Here is a 17,324-nt window from a genome sequence, read left to right on the forward strand (position 1 = left end):
AAATATTTGGACACAAGGTGTATTTTTTTACATTTTTGATGTAAAATCTAATACAAATTGTTAAATATTGATCATTTAAATCAATAATGAAGAATAAAATTCATAGTAATATTCAAATTTTAATGCATTATGTAATGCAACATCTAAAATGTGCTTTATTATAGTCACCTTCCGACTTTCTTCAAGTGCGCGTCACGTCTCAGCCCTCTGACTGTCAGCTGACCGGCCAGTTTTATGACGACCTCCGTATTTAGCTTGATTCATTCATGAAGTCATATCCTTCCTGCCTGCGTCCCTCGCTCTTCTCCTCTCGCGCTCAGCTATTACTCATGCACGTTTCAGGCTCCGACGGGTGAAGTTGCACTGTGAGAACTGCTTGGTGAGCGCCTGCACAGCGGACTGTGGACCCGGCCACCGCACTGCATTCTTCAGTCCTCCGGGCCGCAAAAAAGTCAACGGCCTAGGACAATAAAAGGGTGGCTGTTGTGTCGTCTCCCGCGGCCTCAAACAAAGCCATTGTCCAGCGTGCAGCAGAAATGGAGAAAGCATGCACTGTCTTTCTGTGGTGGAGTATCTGTTACTCGCCCTGATCTCTCTCTATTTCTCTCTCTCTCTCTCTCTCTCTCTGACCTTTTCTGAACTCCTCACAGCTTTATTCCCCTCAACTTGTTGCCCCCCCCGGGTTTGAGGGACTCGTTGAAGCAGGTGCTTTTGGAGGCTCATGACTGGCAGGGTGGTTTGATGACCAGTGTCTCTTCTGTGAGCTGGGCTGACCGCCCACTAGACCGCCGATAGCTCCCAAACAAGAAATGCAGAAGGCCTATCACCAGGTGGTTGCTATGCTGTTGCTAAGCATTCATTAGCTTTGTACCCCTTTGGGACACCATAGCAAGCTTGATACATTTTTAGGTGGCCGCCAAGAAGTCACTATGGTGTTATGCTGTTGCTAAGTGACTGATGTAATGTCCCAGGTGGCTGCTGTGGGTTGCTGTGTAGTACCCACTGGGGAAGTCATAACTGTTGCATGGCAACAACATAGCGAGCACCTAGCAACTCCACTGGTACCGCATGGTGTTCCAAGTGGTTGCTGAGTGGGTGCTTTGGGGTTGCTATGATGTCCCAACTGCGTGGTACCCATTTGGGACACCATTGCAAGTGCTTGGCAACAGCATACCAACCACCTTGGGACCTCCTACCAGCCACCCGGAATCCAGTAGCAAGCTACTCGGCAATAGCGTAAGCAAGTCTGAGGTGGTTGATTTGCATTTTGCTAGGTGGTTACTGATGGATAGTCGCTGTGGTGTTTCTGGTCGTTGCTATGGTATCCCAGGTTGTTGCTTTGAGGTTGGGAAGCAGTTGCTATGAACTGTTTAGTACTCATTTGGGACACCATTTCTAATTTGATAGTCACCTAGTGAAAGTGAGGCTTCCGAATAGCAATACACCTATATTTCCTATATAAAAGAAATGAGAATTATGGGTAATATTTGATTCATGGTGAGATGGGGCAAAGATAGAGTTGTTTGGGCACAGTGACTAAAACGTATATGTGGAGAACTTTTGAGGGTGAGGCATCTAATTCCAAAAACACTGTAGCAACTGTTAAACATGGTGGAGGTAGAGTAGAGGATGGAGTACTCAAGAAGGGAGGCTACGTCTGAATTTTCTGGGTTAATCATTGTGTAGTTTTTTGAGAAATTGTTGTAAGCCCGCTTGATGCTAACATGTTATGCAATCATCCAAAAGCCGAGGCGATGTTGATGGTAAATCTGGCAGATTGATGAACTAGAATGGCAGTTAGCCTCAGGCTTGCTCCACTTGGTCGCTAATGACATATTAGCGCAGTGCTGTTTCACAACTGTTTCTTCAGGTTGCTGTACACCCCCCCCCCCCCCCCCCCCCCAGCCCTCTTTTCCCCTCTCTCTCTTTCTCTGTACCTCTTTCTAAAGTTTATTATATATTACCGTTTACCTCCGGAGGTAGCTGGGAATTACATCGCACCAGAGTTGACCTCACACCCGACCTGCATTCCAGTTCAACGTTCCCATAACTGTACACCATTTCCAAACCTAGCTAAGGTAGCTAAAGACTTTACCACAACTGGTTTGCCGGTGTTTCATAGTGAATCTATGTCCCAGGTTAGCTTGGTTAGTGTTGTCCCTGGTTAGAAGTGTTTACGATACAAATTGATGGTGTTATAAACCTCATGGGAACTCGTCCACAGATAGAAGTTGGACGGTACGGCGTCTCCGTCCGATCTAATGAGACACAAATATGTAAAAATGCTACTAATGCCATTACACTGTGTAATACTACTGCTTTTATTGCTGTTGATGTGCGGTGCAGCCATCTTGGACTTTGCACTCAAGGCCTTCCAGTTAAAATGTCCTACTTGGACCGAAAAACCAATTCTTAGGGGAATACCAGATTCAGAACAGCCAATACTGACAAAGCAACTCAACAAGCATGATGTCCTCAGATCAAACAGCCATCTGTAATGACTGTGTTTCAGTGTATTTCTCGGTCCTGCATCGACTTCTATTCACATATGAGCATCCCAGAAACTACTCATCTAGGATTCGGTTCTATAAGGTTGCCGGTTGAAAGATAAACACTCAGTAACGCTTCTGAAGAGCACCAAACATGAACCCAACTGAGCAATCGGGATTAAGCCTCAGATGGTCAAGGTGGTTGGAAGAACTGGTCATCCAGTAGTATCATGCCCCATGCTAGTAGGTTTGGTCGTTTAGATGGCCGTTGACAAGCTGAGGAGATTAGCTTAGCGGTTAGCTTTTAGCCTTGCCCTCGTTAGCTTCCCCGGGTTTGGCTTTCTCAAGTCTTACAGGTAAAAGCCAATGTTTTCCCTTCGGATATGTGCTTAGCTCCAGTTCGATTCGGATGTTGGTGAGATCAGAGATGGTAAAAGGTAGCCTTGCACAGATCCCAGTTTACTTCGCCGCCTTTTGATTGGCCAGGTGACTAGAGCTTGGACTCGGCCTTAGCAAGTGGGCTGGGTTTATGTATGAATGTTCATGCTTGGTCTGTTTGGTCTGATTGGTCAACAGCTTGAACATGCTAGCATGATGGTCCACTAAATTGGTCATGCTACTCGACCAAGCTAGTGGCCAAGTTATGGCGAAGTTGGTCATGCTGTCCAGCTAAACCATCAAATGGTTGGTCAAGAATTAAGATGGCTTTGGTTGGCCAGCTTGTTTTGCAGCGGTCACTCATCCTTAACATGGAGGAATGCTAGTTTTGGCTTGTGTCAAACACCTGGACCACAAACATCAACACTGCCATACTAATTTTCAACGTTCATCACAGGTCTTGGTCCTTCACGTTTCTCCTGAAAGATACCTTCTCATTCTTTATTCCGCTATTTATCCGATCCTGTATCTGTTTGGTGCAGCCTGCGGCTCAGGAGTTCTGTTGTTGCTGTTGTATCGTTAGCCCTTCCAGGTGTGTGAAGTCTGATAGCAGGGGCAGCTATATTTGGTGACAACAATGGACAGATAGCGAACACTCTGTGGTTTGGTTTAAAGATTACATCTGACCACAGAGGAAATGTCTAACTGTGTCAACATTTTACTTGGCCAGCCTGCTAACTATTTATGATCGTTAGGGTGACGGAGGGAGATAATTAAGAATGAAAACGGGGTGTAACTTCCTTCATAATACTTTGGAACTACTAATTCGATCGGCGCTCTAGAGTACAGTTCCTTGTCTAGTGGCCGGACAGAAAGCGTGATGTCGTTGATGCATTTAATTGGCGTTTTGTCAAGGTCATCAATTTTGTTTGAGGAAATGTCAACATGTTACTGAGTCAGCCTGTCTGAGTACAGCTTTATAGAATTGACGCAAACCAGTTCATAGTGGTACTTTTTGTTTATAGGCCAAAGTGTTTGAGCTGGTTTGTGTTGGGTTGGTTTTTGTTGCAGGTGGAGCTTGACGGCTTTAGCGATGTTGTGTTGTAGTAATGGCTAAAAGGGCCAAAGAGTTTGTTTATTAAATAGTTTGAAGAGTAAGTGACTTTTGGTTGGGGTTGGAAAATGCAGTTTTACAACCCAGTTATCTGACAATAAAACAATTTTCCTTTTATGGTGAGACTCTCAGGAGCCTTATAGCATAGTTTTAACGCAAACAATAACAGTAATTACGAGCCTTCCATTTACCTCGGAAGTGGGATAACGGAGCTGGGAGTGACATCACTCTGGAGTTGACTGTGTTCCAGTTAAACGTTCCGATAGTTGTGAGCCATTTCAAAACATTTCCAAAAACAGTTCGCTCAAGACTTGGGAGTTTACCGCAACAGCAGAAGGTTTGATGATCTTTTACCAATGCTTTATGGCGAAAACAGCCTTTGTAGCATTGTGGACAATACCAGTTGATGACTTGTTACACTGTATTTTGAAGACCATGGAAACACTGCCACAGATGGAAGTTGTACGTTACTGGATGAACGACTGACTTGAGATTTGAAACGCAGATAGGTAGAAGTGCAAATGCACTGTATAATACTACTACTTTTACTGTTGTTGATGTGCAGTGCAGCCATATTAGATTTTGAACTTTGGGTTGGTGAGGCTCTCCTAACTTTCTGAGTATTTCCTACTCGGAAATTCCAACATCCCAGTTTAATTGGAATGCAGCATTAATCCCGTCTTACCCGATAGAGTTGCTGTCCTCTCATTGTGTCCTCTCAGCGCAGTGTGCTGTTATCTAGCTGAAGAGATTGTAGCCGGTTAGCTTTTAGCCTCGCTCTCATCAGCTTCTTTGAGCTTGGCTTTCTCAAGTCTTTCTAGTAGCAAAAAATATTTACGTGCATGTTTTTCCTTCCGATTTCGTGTTTAGCTCTAGGTTGGTCCAGTTTGTTTTCGAGAAGGCAAATGAGGGTGAGCGAGATGGTAAAGCGTAGTCGGCTTACAGCAGCTCTAACAGCAGCAGGTCTGGAGCTCTGCAGTTATTCAGTTGTTGGAGACTTTTCTGCACTATGCTCTGAGCTCAGGCCCTGACCCCGCTCTGTAACTTTAGGTGGTTTGACAGACACTCTGTGGCTGAGCTGCTCTCCGTGGTTGCTAAACACTTCCGCTGTTCAATAATACCACTCACAGCTGATGGAGGAAGATCTAAGAGGGAGGAAATTTCACCAGCGGATGTTGTTGGGCTTAAATGTGTAGATATGTGGCAATGGGCCACTGATTTTAAATTAAGAATTAAGGTGTCCAAATAATGTCTGGGTAGGCTAAGAAATGTACTTTCCTTTGATTAGCTTTATTGTTTAACCCTTGTGTAGAACTCTGTGTATTTCAATAACTGCTTTAGCGGCTAATTGTAAGTAAAGCTCTGAGCCTGAAATCGAATTGTTGCTTTCAGGTCTTCTCACAGCCAACAATGGCACAAGAACTCTGGCTGATCTTTGATTCACTGTGCTGAGTCAGATGTAATTGGCTGTTTATGGAAGTTCCAGTTTCAGGCTTCGATGGAGTGCTTTGAGTTAGTCATGTGCCTGATATACACATCTTCTCAATAACAATTCTCAGGAAGAACAGGAAGTGTTTTGCTGCTTCCTGCAGCAGCGACTCCTCAGCAGAAAAACCTGAGAATCAATGGTCAGGTCTGAATGGTCATTTAATGCCTTCATGTGACGTATCAAGTAGAACAGTCTATGGAAATGTCTCGCCAATAGGCAGACCGTGGCTGAGCTATAGCAGGAAATGTATAGCCTGATGCTGTTTGCTGTGTATTACAAACCAGGCAAAACCAAAGACCTCAGAAAAGAAAGGTGGTGTCAAGTACAGCTGCGGGCTGAAGTTTAGACACATAATGTACATGAAGGAAGCTGGTTTGGATGGTCAAAAACAACCTAAGAACCACCAAGGCATGCTTGCAATGACGTGTACAAGCTGATGGAACAACCGTGCCACGATCCACAGCAGGGATGGGCAGGATTCATGCACTTATGGGCTTTTTCTGGTCAACCTCACCTCATTAAACTCCCCTGTGCTGGACTCTGGCCCTGCATTGCCCACTCCGGTCTACAAGCTAGTTGTACCTCACCATGGACTGAGAGGCTTCTGTCTAATAAGCACTCTTGGACTAAACGGAAGCTTGCTCCTGTCTACTTGAACAAGGAAAAAGCTCTCGAGAAAGGTTTTATGGTCCGATGAGGCAAATATGTTGGAGAAAAGGTGAGGCGTTCAACGCCAAGAACACTCTATACCAACTGTGAAGCATGGTGGTGGGAGCACCATGCTCTTTTGCTGCTAGGGGAACCGGTACACTACACCGGTGGATGGAATAATGAAGGTGGAGGACTACTCCGGATTCTTTAGTGAAACCTCAAACCATCAGCTTGTCAGTTGAAAATTGGACGCAGTTGGGTTTTGTAACAGGACAGTGACCCCAAATACGCTGTTTGTTGTGGAATTCATGAAGCAGGTCAACCTGCAACCAGGTTTTGGAATGGTTCTCATTTAAGGTTAATTGCTTTTGGAGCCCCACCAGTAAAGAAAACTATCCTACAGAAGTTCTAGTTTTGGGACGCAGTAGGGAAAACAACGAGAGTCTTAAGAAAATAATTGCTACTTTTTTGAGAATATTTGAGAACTTGATTTTGTTTGGAGAACTGCATTCAAAAACATTCTTCTAACTTTTGTATCTTTCAAGTATCTTCCCATTTTTGTCCCTCACCACAGCAGAGCGTCTGACGACCTCCAAGCTAAGATTAAAGATCTAATCGAAAATGTTTTGCTAATGGCGTCCGAAAGATAAATAAACTTGAATCAACCAAATTACTGCGGTTTGTGGCCTTTCCCGAGTTGACCTTGGCCTTTTCGTAGGTGTCTCAATATGCAATGCCAAGGTAGTTTGAAGTTTGTCTGTGGTGCCATCTAGTGGATTATTACTATGCTTACATCTGCTCTCAGAAGAACAGTCAGTAGTCCCCTTATTTACATGTTCCATCCCCTGCTAAACACTGACTTTAACAGACGCATTTACAGCAGTGAAGGTCCGCACGCAGACACATAGTCACCATAATTATAATGTATTGGCATTGTATAGGTTATTAGAAAACTGGACGGTCGGGCTACGGGGCACGGGTGGGCAGCCGTTCCCCCAGTCGTGGCTCAAGCTTATAGCTATAATATTGGCTGGTAACTCTAGATATCGAAACCTCAGTAAACCCAGGTAACTTCTCAGTCTCAAGGCTGTGTGTGTTGCTATGATCATATTTCTGCTTTGTGTTTATTTATGCTGTGCTGACCGCTTCACTGAGCATCCAAGTTTAGTATTATACACACAAATTCAGTATATCAAAATGTTTCCTGGGGCTTTAATACACACATTCACAATTCTGGCTGTAGGACCACTATTTTGACCTCCTGCTATGCCCTTAGTCAGATTTTTAGCTTCACTTTTAACCCAATTTGGTCGTAGCTGACAGTGTTTAGATCTATTTAACATTAAGGGAGTGGGGAAGCGATGCCCGCTTAATTGCCCAAACAAGGGTCTGAGTGACAAAGTACATGTCTGAAATTTTGGCCACTTTTCTCACAGTCTGAGCAATCTCTCAAGCCGTTTTTTCACAAGTTGATTAAGATTACGTTGATTATAGGCCATGACATAGGACACTGATAATGGTGATAAATGTTTTGGACACCCCTACAAATGTGCAGTCAAGTTGTAGGGTCTTCCTAGCCACCTGCAGGTCCCGGTAGGTTTTGTGAGCTCTCAAAAACCAAGAGCTTTTAAGGTACAGTATTTTACAGCTCGGCTTTCATAGATGGACTGTATGGGTTGTTGAGAGGAAAGATGTTTCGAAACGACATCAAATTCTATTATTTAATTTTTAGGGTGTGAGCCCCTTTCAGTACAGTATGACCCGGAGTTCACCTTTAACAGTTCAGCATCACTGGCGGTATGGTGTAGTAGTAATGTTGGCCACAAGAGGGCTCTCTTTGCCAATAATTCAGTAGTAAATCACAGCTTCTGAACATGTAGTACTCAAATAGTACTGTAGAAATACACTGTCCAAATGTTTGTGGACACCCCTTGGAATAGGAAGTACTGGAGCAGATAAACATTAAGCTCTTGGCACCACAAGGAGCTCAAAGCCCTCCAGCATTGAGCTGTGGAGCAGTGGGACTTCATTCTCTAGAATGATGTTGCTCCATCTAATGCTTTTGGGATGAATTGGAAAGTTGGGGATGATGTGGGAGGTGGTCATCCAACATCTTGTACCATAGAGACAGTTACTTCAAAAAAAAAAAAAAAAATACCCTTGATTTCAGAAGAATGAGCAGGTGTCCTGATACTTCTGGCCATATAGCACATTTATTTTTGTGAGACAATTCAAAGCTATCAAAGCTTGGTATCTCGCTCTCCTGTATGAATGGGACCTGATTGATTGCAGTCAGTTAGGTCAGGAATATAGAGGGTAATGCCAGGAAAGCCAAGGCATCTGATTCTGGCCCCTTCGGACCTTGAATCAAAATTATGTGCTCAGCTTTGGCTTGATTTGCAGTAACAGTCACTAGGCCTAGACCCCACATATAAATGCCACCAGGATACCACAAGGGTCAATAAGGAAGACCAGGAAGGGTTAAACAAGGGCCCCATCTGGGTTGCACGCTGCGCATGGGGCCTAGACCGGCCCATTTGGGAAGCCGAACTGGGTCCCAGTAAGAAGTATGAAGTCCCCAGCATTGTGGAGCAATAGGAACTGCCTTCTTTAGAGTGATTGGAGCTCCTTCCAGTACCTTTGGGATGAGTTGGAGTGGTGGAACTAGTCATCCAGCATCTGACATTACTGATTCTCTTGTGGCTAAATGCAACCAAATCTTCACAGCAATGTTCCGACATCTAGTATAAAGTCTTCCCAGGATAGTAGAGGCTGTTACTGTGCAGGTGTAAGCTTGTGTCCTTAAACCTGCCGTGTACGGGTTACGTCGTCTTCTGTGTAGGGATGGTGAGGCAAGATGGCGGCGACCCAGTCTGAACCTTTGAGAAAATGTACGGGACCAAAGAGGCGCTAGCTGGCTTTAGCCTTTGATGTCGGCTATTCGATTCCCTTTCATTTATTTTAATGGGCTGCTTCACTGCTGATCTGGCCTTTTTTATTGCGCCACATCTATGAAACGTCTGCCGGTAGGCTGACGTAATTGCTACTGGTGTTGATTGAGCGGCTGCGGGTTGGGCTGGGTAAGCTATCTCCGTATAGCTCCAGGCTAATAACTGTGGTTCTGGGTAGGACTGCGATGACCATCAGAGCGACTTACCGTCCAAATAGAAAGACTTGAACCACAAATGAGATTTTGTAGCCTGCGGGAAAAGTAGGTCATCTGCAGAAGCAGCAGCCTCGGTGCCAAGGTCTTTTTTTTTTTGACTGCTCGGGAACCATAGAATGCTGCTACTGGATTACGAGAGTCCAATTAACTTGATGCCAGTGTGTTTGAACATCTGCAGCGCGGGGCATGCACTGCTCTGCCCTAGTCATTACCTTGGGTGTAGTAACGAGGGTGTTCTGTGCGAGGGTATTTAGCTCTTTGTGGGGACCAAATGTCCTCAAGTTTGGTCTGGTACTATGGGACTATGAGGCGTATGTCGTTCACAAGTCTCCTGCTGCTTCACCCGGGGTCATCACCCATTACCACTTAACCAGCTTCAGGAACATCTTAGAACATCTGTAGAAACAAAAAAGGGCCGCCTTGGTAACCAAGGCTGTACCTAGCCCCACTGGCGCACTGTGGATGCATGCAAAGTGCCACCAGTTGCACATGGACTCGACACACCGCAACAACCACCATACACACTAGCACTACATCGCCATAACTCCACACTGGCCTTCCGGGTGACCAAGGCCGTGCCTAGCCATGCTCGGTGCTACCGGTTCCATGTGGATTTTACACACAACCTCAATAACCCTACGTCAGCATATGCGGAAAAACAACCCCCCATGCTATATTCACACAGTCCCTTTCTCCACTTGGTCCTTCTCATCCATGATCTGCATACTTCAACCTCTTCCTTTCAAAGGCCCTTCAAATGTAACAGTTTGCTTTCCGAGGGACCTGTGGTTTAGTGCCTACGTCCGCCAACAGCCTCCTGCATCCCATTTAGCAGGATTTGCACCTTGCTTTTAGGCGTGATGAGGGGAGTGGAGAGGAGAGGGCACGGCCAACTGTGCTCTCTCTGACTCCGGCCGCTGATGGCAAAGAGGCTCTGCTTGGGACTCGCAAGCTCCAGGCTGTAGTGGTAGAGCCTCCTCCACCGCTGAGCCACTCTGAGCCCCCTGAGTTACACAAGGAATGTTCTCCATTATGTTGGAACAATTGGAGACTTTCAGGGCACCTTGCTCGCCTGTAAGAATTGTCCAAACTCCTTGCCGTTACTGAGAAGCGAGTTCATTGTAACTACCCAGTGCTGTGAAAATAACCAGTGTAGACCAGCTGCTGAGCTACTGACAACCCAGCCAACGGGACATCAACCAAGTGGGTTGTTTGTGTACATTTGTGGCCTTTCGTGCTTTCAGGTCAAGATATTCAGGGCTTCAGTACAACCCAGCAGCGTTACAGAAGGACACGGACACCTTGCACCGACAGGAATACACACAAGTGTGTGTGCTTTGTGGTCTGTAATCAGCCTGAGAGGCGGTGAAAGCATTAACTGCCAAGTTGGTGTGTGTGTGGCACTGTAGTGCTGAATTTGCTCTCTTACCCGCTTTTCCCCCATTGTCTGAGCACTCTGATGAATATCCAAGGCCTTTGCGGTCAGTTAAGTCATCCGCTAGATCAGGCTCTTTCTCCCTCTGTGTGCGGCCGGTTTGAACCAGTCTGGTGGATAAGCAGACTCGCACTTCCACTTTCTGCATGCGACTCCTTGCCAGCAGCTGCTTTAAATACACACTCACTGGTCACTTGAGACCACGCTCCGGGACACGAGGCAAAAGGCATGGCTACGGCCTGGCCGATGCAGTTCAAGAGGAACGTCCAGAAACTCTCGGGTTGCTGTACGTCTACAGTTCGACGAGTCACTCTGGATGAAATATACACACGCAGTCGTCCTTGCTGGTGTTTTGCAGGGTTAGCACGGTTGCTAGGGTGTAACGCATGTGATTCATCCACCAGCTCCCATTCCGGTGCTTGATTTCCATGTATCTGGACGGTCATAAAGTGTGGTCATCGGAATATATAACGTATTAAAGCTGGGTCAAGCAAGGTCCTGTGGTGGTTCCTTTCTGGTCATGCAGGGGGGTACAGGTCAGCTGATGAGGGTGCAGTTAGACGCCTATTTTGTAAGATACGAGAGTCTGAAAACTATGGTTTCCACAACCAAGCGGTGCCCTATATGCCAACCAAACAACCGGACCCGGTTACCCACCATTCTCAGGAGCGCTCTGCAGTGGAAACGTGGCCTTTGTTGACACTTTGTTGTCAGGTACAAAGGCTACTATTTTATGACCTAAGTAGTGAGCTAAGCAGATAGTAGAAGGCCTTGGCCAAGAATCCAAATGTATACGGTCAAGGAGCGCATCGGTACGTGGGTCATCATGTCATACTGGGAACTTGGGGAATTTAATGGCAGTCTGATGGACAAAACTGGGTTAGGTGGATTCCAGTAGAACGCTACCTACCAGGCTGCATAGGGCCAACAGTTGGAGGTTTGGAGGAGGGGGGGGGATTATGATTTGGGGCTGCCTTTCAGAGTCTGGGCCTCAACGTTTTGTCCATTGCTTGGCAGGCCTCCTTATCCAACATCTTTGATCGGCCTCGAATTGCCACAGACCCACTCCGTCTTGTGGAAATCCTTACCAGAAGAGTGGAGACTGCTAGAGCCGCAAAGAAGTGGCAAAATTTCATGTTAATGCCCATGGGGGTTTGTTTTGGAATAGGATGTCCAATCAGCTCATATAGTTGTGGTGATCAAGTTTCGTCATTCTTGCTGGTGCCATCTTGGTGCCAGATACCACAGTCCATGCCTCGAATGCTCAGATCGGTTTTAGGCTGCGCAAGGTGATGCAGCCCAGTTGCCACGGCCTTCTTTTGACCTTCCGGCGACTGTTTCCCAACCATTCCCTGCAATGTGCGTGATGCCAAACCGGCAACCCTTGAACTGGAAGGCATCACATGCCTGGCATTATCCCTTGGCATGGGGCCCGACAGAACAGTCGATTAAATAGTCCCTTGGCAACAGCCCACATGGACTGAGCAAGCAAGTGTGTGTGTGTGTGTGTGTGTGTGTGTGTGTGTGTGTGGAACAGCGAGAAAGTATTTGTTGTCTTTATCGAAGGCTGTTGGCACGCAGCAGCAGCAGGCCTGACCTTGTTCCCCAGCCAGGGCAAACAATAGCTCTGTTCGATCCCCCCCCCCTCTCTCTCTCTTCTGTCCTATCTTTCCTCTAGAGTTATCTAGCAAATGGACATGTTAAATAACTGAGCTGTCCGGTAATCTAACAGGGCCTGCGCCTGTCTCAGTCGGGTCAGGAAAGAGAGACAAAAGAGGGGTAGCGTGAGGAGGGGCGAGGGAGAGCGAGAGGCAAAGACAATAGCGGAGACTGCAAGGCCTTGGGATGTCCTCACCAGTAGGGTGGAATACGCTGTTGGGATGGAAGTGTCCGCCTTTGCGACCATCCTGTGTATTTAATACAATGAGGATGCACTTACTTGTATGAAAGATGAAAGGCGCTGAACACAATCGCCCCAGTGTCTGACGCTGAGGAACAGGACACAGTAGGACTAGGACCGATAAATATCAATGTCCGTGATTTACGATTGCTTTTTTTAATTTATTTATTCATTTGAATAATTTATCCATTTACCCCCCCCCCCCCCCCTCCCAATTTGGTACTGCCAGTGAACCCACCTGTCGACGCGCCCCCTAGCACTTACAAAGCTTGTCCGATACATTGGAACTGCCGCCGATGCAGGATGTATTGATTTTCTCTAAATGGGGATAAATGGTCACTCTAGTAAACCACTGATGACTGTCTTTGAGTCACTCTTTCGGTGGGTAGGATGGTCTACACCCCCCCCCCCCCCTTTTTCCGATCGCTTGGTGCAGACAGAGCTGTCCTGATGTGGTGGTTTTTCACATTTTTTTTTTTTTTTTTTTTTTGGTATACATCCCAGCCCACCTAAGGGTATGTACCTCCACGCCGGCCTCCGATCCTTTTGCACTGTACTTGCTCAATTGGCCGGTTTAGCCAGCAGAGTAAGATCACTGAGCTCACCCCCTCCACTCGGGGCCTCTCAATGTGCTGAAGCACCGACGCAAAAAGAGTGGTCATTAGCTGATGTGGCCTGCTGACACGGTCAGCCGCTTACTCATGAGCGTTACTCAACCCTTGTTTGTTCCTGAAGCTTTGCTCGAAATGCAGGAGCACTTGCGTGTTTACTTTTGCTCGTGAGCCGTCTGCGTCGGCCATGGCGAGAGAACAAAAGCGCCCGGTGTTCTACAGACACAATGTCATTGTGTGGGACGTCTTGAGTGGCTGGAGATTCCAGCAGATTCCCGTCCGTGGGAGGCCGTGGGACGCGGCGGCCTGAGGCCGCAGCTGTTCAAGTGTTTGTGTTTCCACAGAGATGGGAGATAAACAGTAGTTGTAACGTTGCGTGTCTGCTTTTGCAATGACGCGTACTTACACTCCTATTGCCACAACAGTGGGTGTTGAAGCTCAATCACACCTTCAGTCTACGTCACGATGAGGTCATCGGTCACACTTGGGCTGTGAACGCTCCTCCTTTTCCATTTTCTGTTAAGTTCTTGAAGAACCTGTGGAATACATATGGAGCTTATTATCATAACATGTAAACTTAATGACACTTAATAAACATATAAAGAACAGTTATGTATGTTTGATCCCATTCCCACCTCTGTCCACCAGTAGTAGTGGTTTGTGGCACCGGACGCTAGAGAGGGTGTCTGCTGCTGTGGCTGGTTCAAGCTGGTTTATCTGTAACTGAGCCTGGGTGCCCTGAATGGGTGCGTAATAGTGCGTTATTTAATCTGCCACCATGGAGGACCTGTCCTGTGTGTGTGTGTGTGTGTGTGGGTAACACAACCCCTCTCCGGGCTCTAGTGACCATGGCTCTAGTGACCATGAGGCATTGTTGCTGCTGCCTGTCCAGCCATCTGTCTCTCACTTATGCAAACTCCGAGAAAGAGGATTTAGTTTTTTTTACACCCCCACCTCCCCTCACGCTCCGCCAGCATTAGTCACAGTGACCATAAATACAAGGCTCCTTTTTTACAACATCGTCGATGATGATTCCTGTTTACCTTCACCTGTTTATTTATTATTTTTTTTGCCCTTTCAAAATCCCCCCACCTGCTAATGACCTATGAGGCTATAAACAGCTTATTCAGTGCTCCAGTAAACTCTGAGGCATCCTGGCTTACCTTTTTGCTGAGCTTGCTCAGGAACAGTTCTCCCAAACATTAAACTCGAGCGAAAACAAATGTGCCCCCCACCCACCCCCTTGCGGGATTTTGTTAATAGATGCTAAACAGGCCCCCGAGGCGCTTCTCTTTCCCAGAACAGATCTGCACTTACCGGATGCTTATCCACCACCAGCTGGACTTAAACCAAGCCAGACACTGCAGTGGAATGAGATTGGTATTTGGGGCTGGATGAGACTGACTAAGTGACTTAATTATTGCATATTTTGGCAAGGTGCCTTTAGACGGTCATGTTGGGCCAGAGTGCCCTTTTGCCCTAGGTTTGAGACCAGCCTTATTCTTGCTCGCTGCAGTGGATAAAGTCGGGATCAGGGTTGTAGAAACTGGTCCTAGATCAGAAGAAACCCAGAGCCTCGGTGAATGCTCTTTAATAACCCGGCCGGCTTCTGGAGCTAGCTCTGTATTGTTGTTGCCTTGGGGAAGAGTTACAGATCCGTGCTGTGAAGCTGAACTCTGTTGGACCTGTTGAACCCTCCCCCGCCCCCCCGGGCCCTTTTTTTTTGACGAGATCTCCCGGAAGAAAGCACTAAGTCACTAAGACTTCCGTCGGCCTCCCATTTTCCTGCGAAAGGGCGTTTCAGTAGGTATCGTCACTGGCGGAATTTGGCAGCGTGTGGAGGCTAGCTCCAGGCGAATTTCCATACAACATTTTTCAGCCTTTCTTGTAAAGGCTTGTTTTGCGCACCATAAGGTAAAAGCAAGCATCCTAAATCTTGGTGGTATCTTGACAAAAAGTTTGGGATTAGGGCTAGTGTTAAACTCTGCAGTATGCTAATTTTACAGACTTGAGTTTAACGGGCCTCTCATTTTACAACCGTGGAATAATTATACACCAAAGTCTGGCATGATACTACGCTGTCTGCACAAGTCTACAGATCAAATTCCAGTCAACTGGTAGGCAGAATCCTCGGCTGTTGATATTACACGTGGAGCTACTGATTGTGGTGTCCTAATGACTTTATCAACACCAGAGATAGCAGGAGAGAAAGGTCCCCACGGATTATGTCCAAAGGTGTTTTTGTTTTGGGTTCTGCTGAGGTTGCACTGTAAGAAGGACTCTGTAGTTTGGTCTCATGAACTGGCAAGGCGTTAAAGGCCTTGTTCAACCAACCAACCAAGGCCAATGCCATGCTAATGCAAGATGTTTATACCACAACTACATTTAGTTCCGCTGACTGACTTGCTATGTGCGCTAACTGTAACCTTAACCAACATGTTGATCATAAGCCATTATGCCAACCTCAAGCTGCCTGGAACGAATATGGCAGATTTCCAGACCAAGTGCATTTAAAAACAAAAAAAGTGTGAAATATTAGGAGATCGCCATGACACTAGAATTCCAGCAAAGGTAATTCTTTCCAAATAGGATTTCCAGCTAAATTGGGCCAGTCTAACTCAATTTAAAGTGTTATCAGAGCTGGTGGTATGAAGTAGGATTGCAGAGCCGCCTCTCGCCTATCTCCTCCTGCTGATTAGATTTAGTCTATAAACAGATGGCTCTTTTATATAATCCTCCACAGAGCCCTAAAAAGTCTGTTTATTATATATAAACTGAAACGAGACTACTATCGCAGCATTACATCATCGCCTCAATAATTGAGCCTTGATTTAGCATCATGTCCTAAACGGTTCCACTGCAGCAAGCAATGTCCTCTGCTCCCGGGGACGTAGCGTGTTGTCACATCCGACAACAGAGAGACCAGGGAGGTCTTCGTGAACAGGTCATGCATATAGAGAGCGGGGGGGGGGGTGAAATTAGAACAAAGGACAAGAAGGCAGTCTTTAGCTCATTTCATGAAGCCTGATGATGAGGTAAATGCTATTCTGAGGATGTTACCGTTCCGCCAGCTGCAGCAGCCTGCAGTTTTGGGGGGACTAAAGCTAAAGTAGGCAACTATGGCGGCCACCGTGAAGGGTGGTCATACCGTTGAGATGGTTTCGGTCCTTCCATAGGGTTACGTCGACCACATGATGCTAGCACTGGGTCGTGACTCGTTTGCTTTCTAGGATAGATGTTCAATGCACAAGTCACTTATTACACCCGTTCTCTGCTGCATAGACGTCTAAAACATGGTCCAAAAGGTTTCTGGTCTCGGAGCGTGGTAAGGGTTTCTCATAAAATGGACAGTGAGTGTGCATCAGCACTGTAATCTCTCTTCTCCCCCGTTCTTCCTTATATGGTGTCATTGCTTACTACTTTCCGCACTTGAACATTCTTACGGGCAGTGGACAAAGTTGAATATTTCTGCATATACAAACGTATGACTTATTGTCATTCTTAAATACACAGTTTTGTCCACTTTCCGTCAGTCCTCGCCTGCCCTGCTGTTATTTAACGGTTAGACGCTAAGAAATCTTCGCTGGCTCCAGTTAGAAGTATGGGAGGGATTGCTTTCTCCGGCCTGACGTGCCCTCCGACCCCAGTTAAATTTAGTGTTCCCATTGTTATGATTTAATAAGGGACAACTTGGCTGGGCTTTGGAAGGTTCCCCGCCGGCCGCTCGGGCTGCCGCTTCCTTCCCACTGACTGGGGAGGCCACGCTGAGGTCGGTGTCTCTACAACATGCCTGGGACATGGAACGGACGATTTATGACATGCTCCCCCTTGTCCGTTTCCACACCTCCACTGCCATGGCTGCCATGCCTGCCGTTCCGAAACCCGGCCAGGCCGAGCCGGAGGAGGGTAAAACAATGTGATGGAGAAAAGACAGACTTGCTTGACAATGGGTGCCGAGTGCCATGCATTCCTCAACTTCCGTGCAACAATGGCACATTTTTTGAGGTCTCTAGGGGCCTCGTGGCATTTGTAAACTCAACTATGCCAGTGGAAACCTCAAGCATCGTTATTTTTCCCTCAGATGTTTGGAT

The 17,324-nt window shown here is 46.6% G+C and overlaps 1 protein-coding gene across 1 annotated transcript in view; it reads left to right on the top strand.

Annotated features, from left to right (window-relative positions):
* Positions 1 to 17,324, top strand: part of ppp3cca (protein phosphatase 3, catalytic subunit, gamma isozyme, a) — a 99,142-nt gene that overhangs the window by 55,005 nt on the left and 26,813 nt on the right. The window lies entirely within an intron of this gene.

This window comes from Salminus brasiliensis, chromosome 20 (assembly GCF_030463535.1).
Source record: "Salminus brasiliensis chromosome 20, fSalBra1.hap2, whole genome shotgun sequence".
Classification (NCBI taxonomy): domain Eukaryota; kingdom Metazoa; phylum Chordata; class Actinopteri; order Characiformes; family Bryconidae; genus Salminus; species Salminus brasiliensis.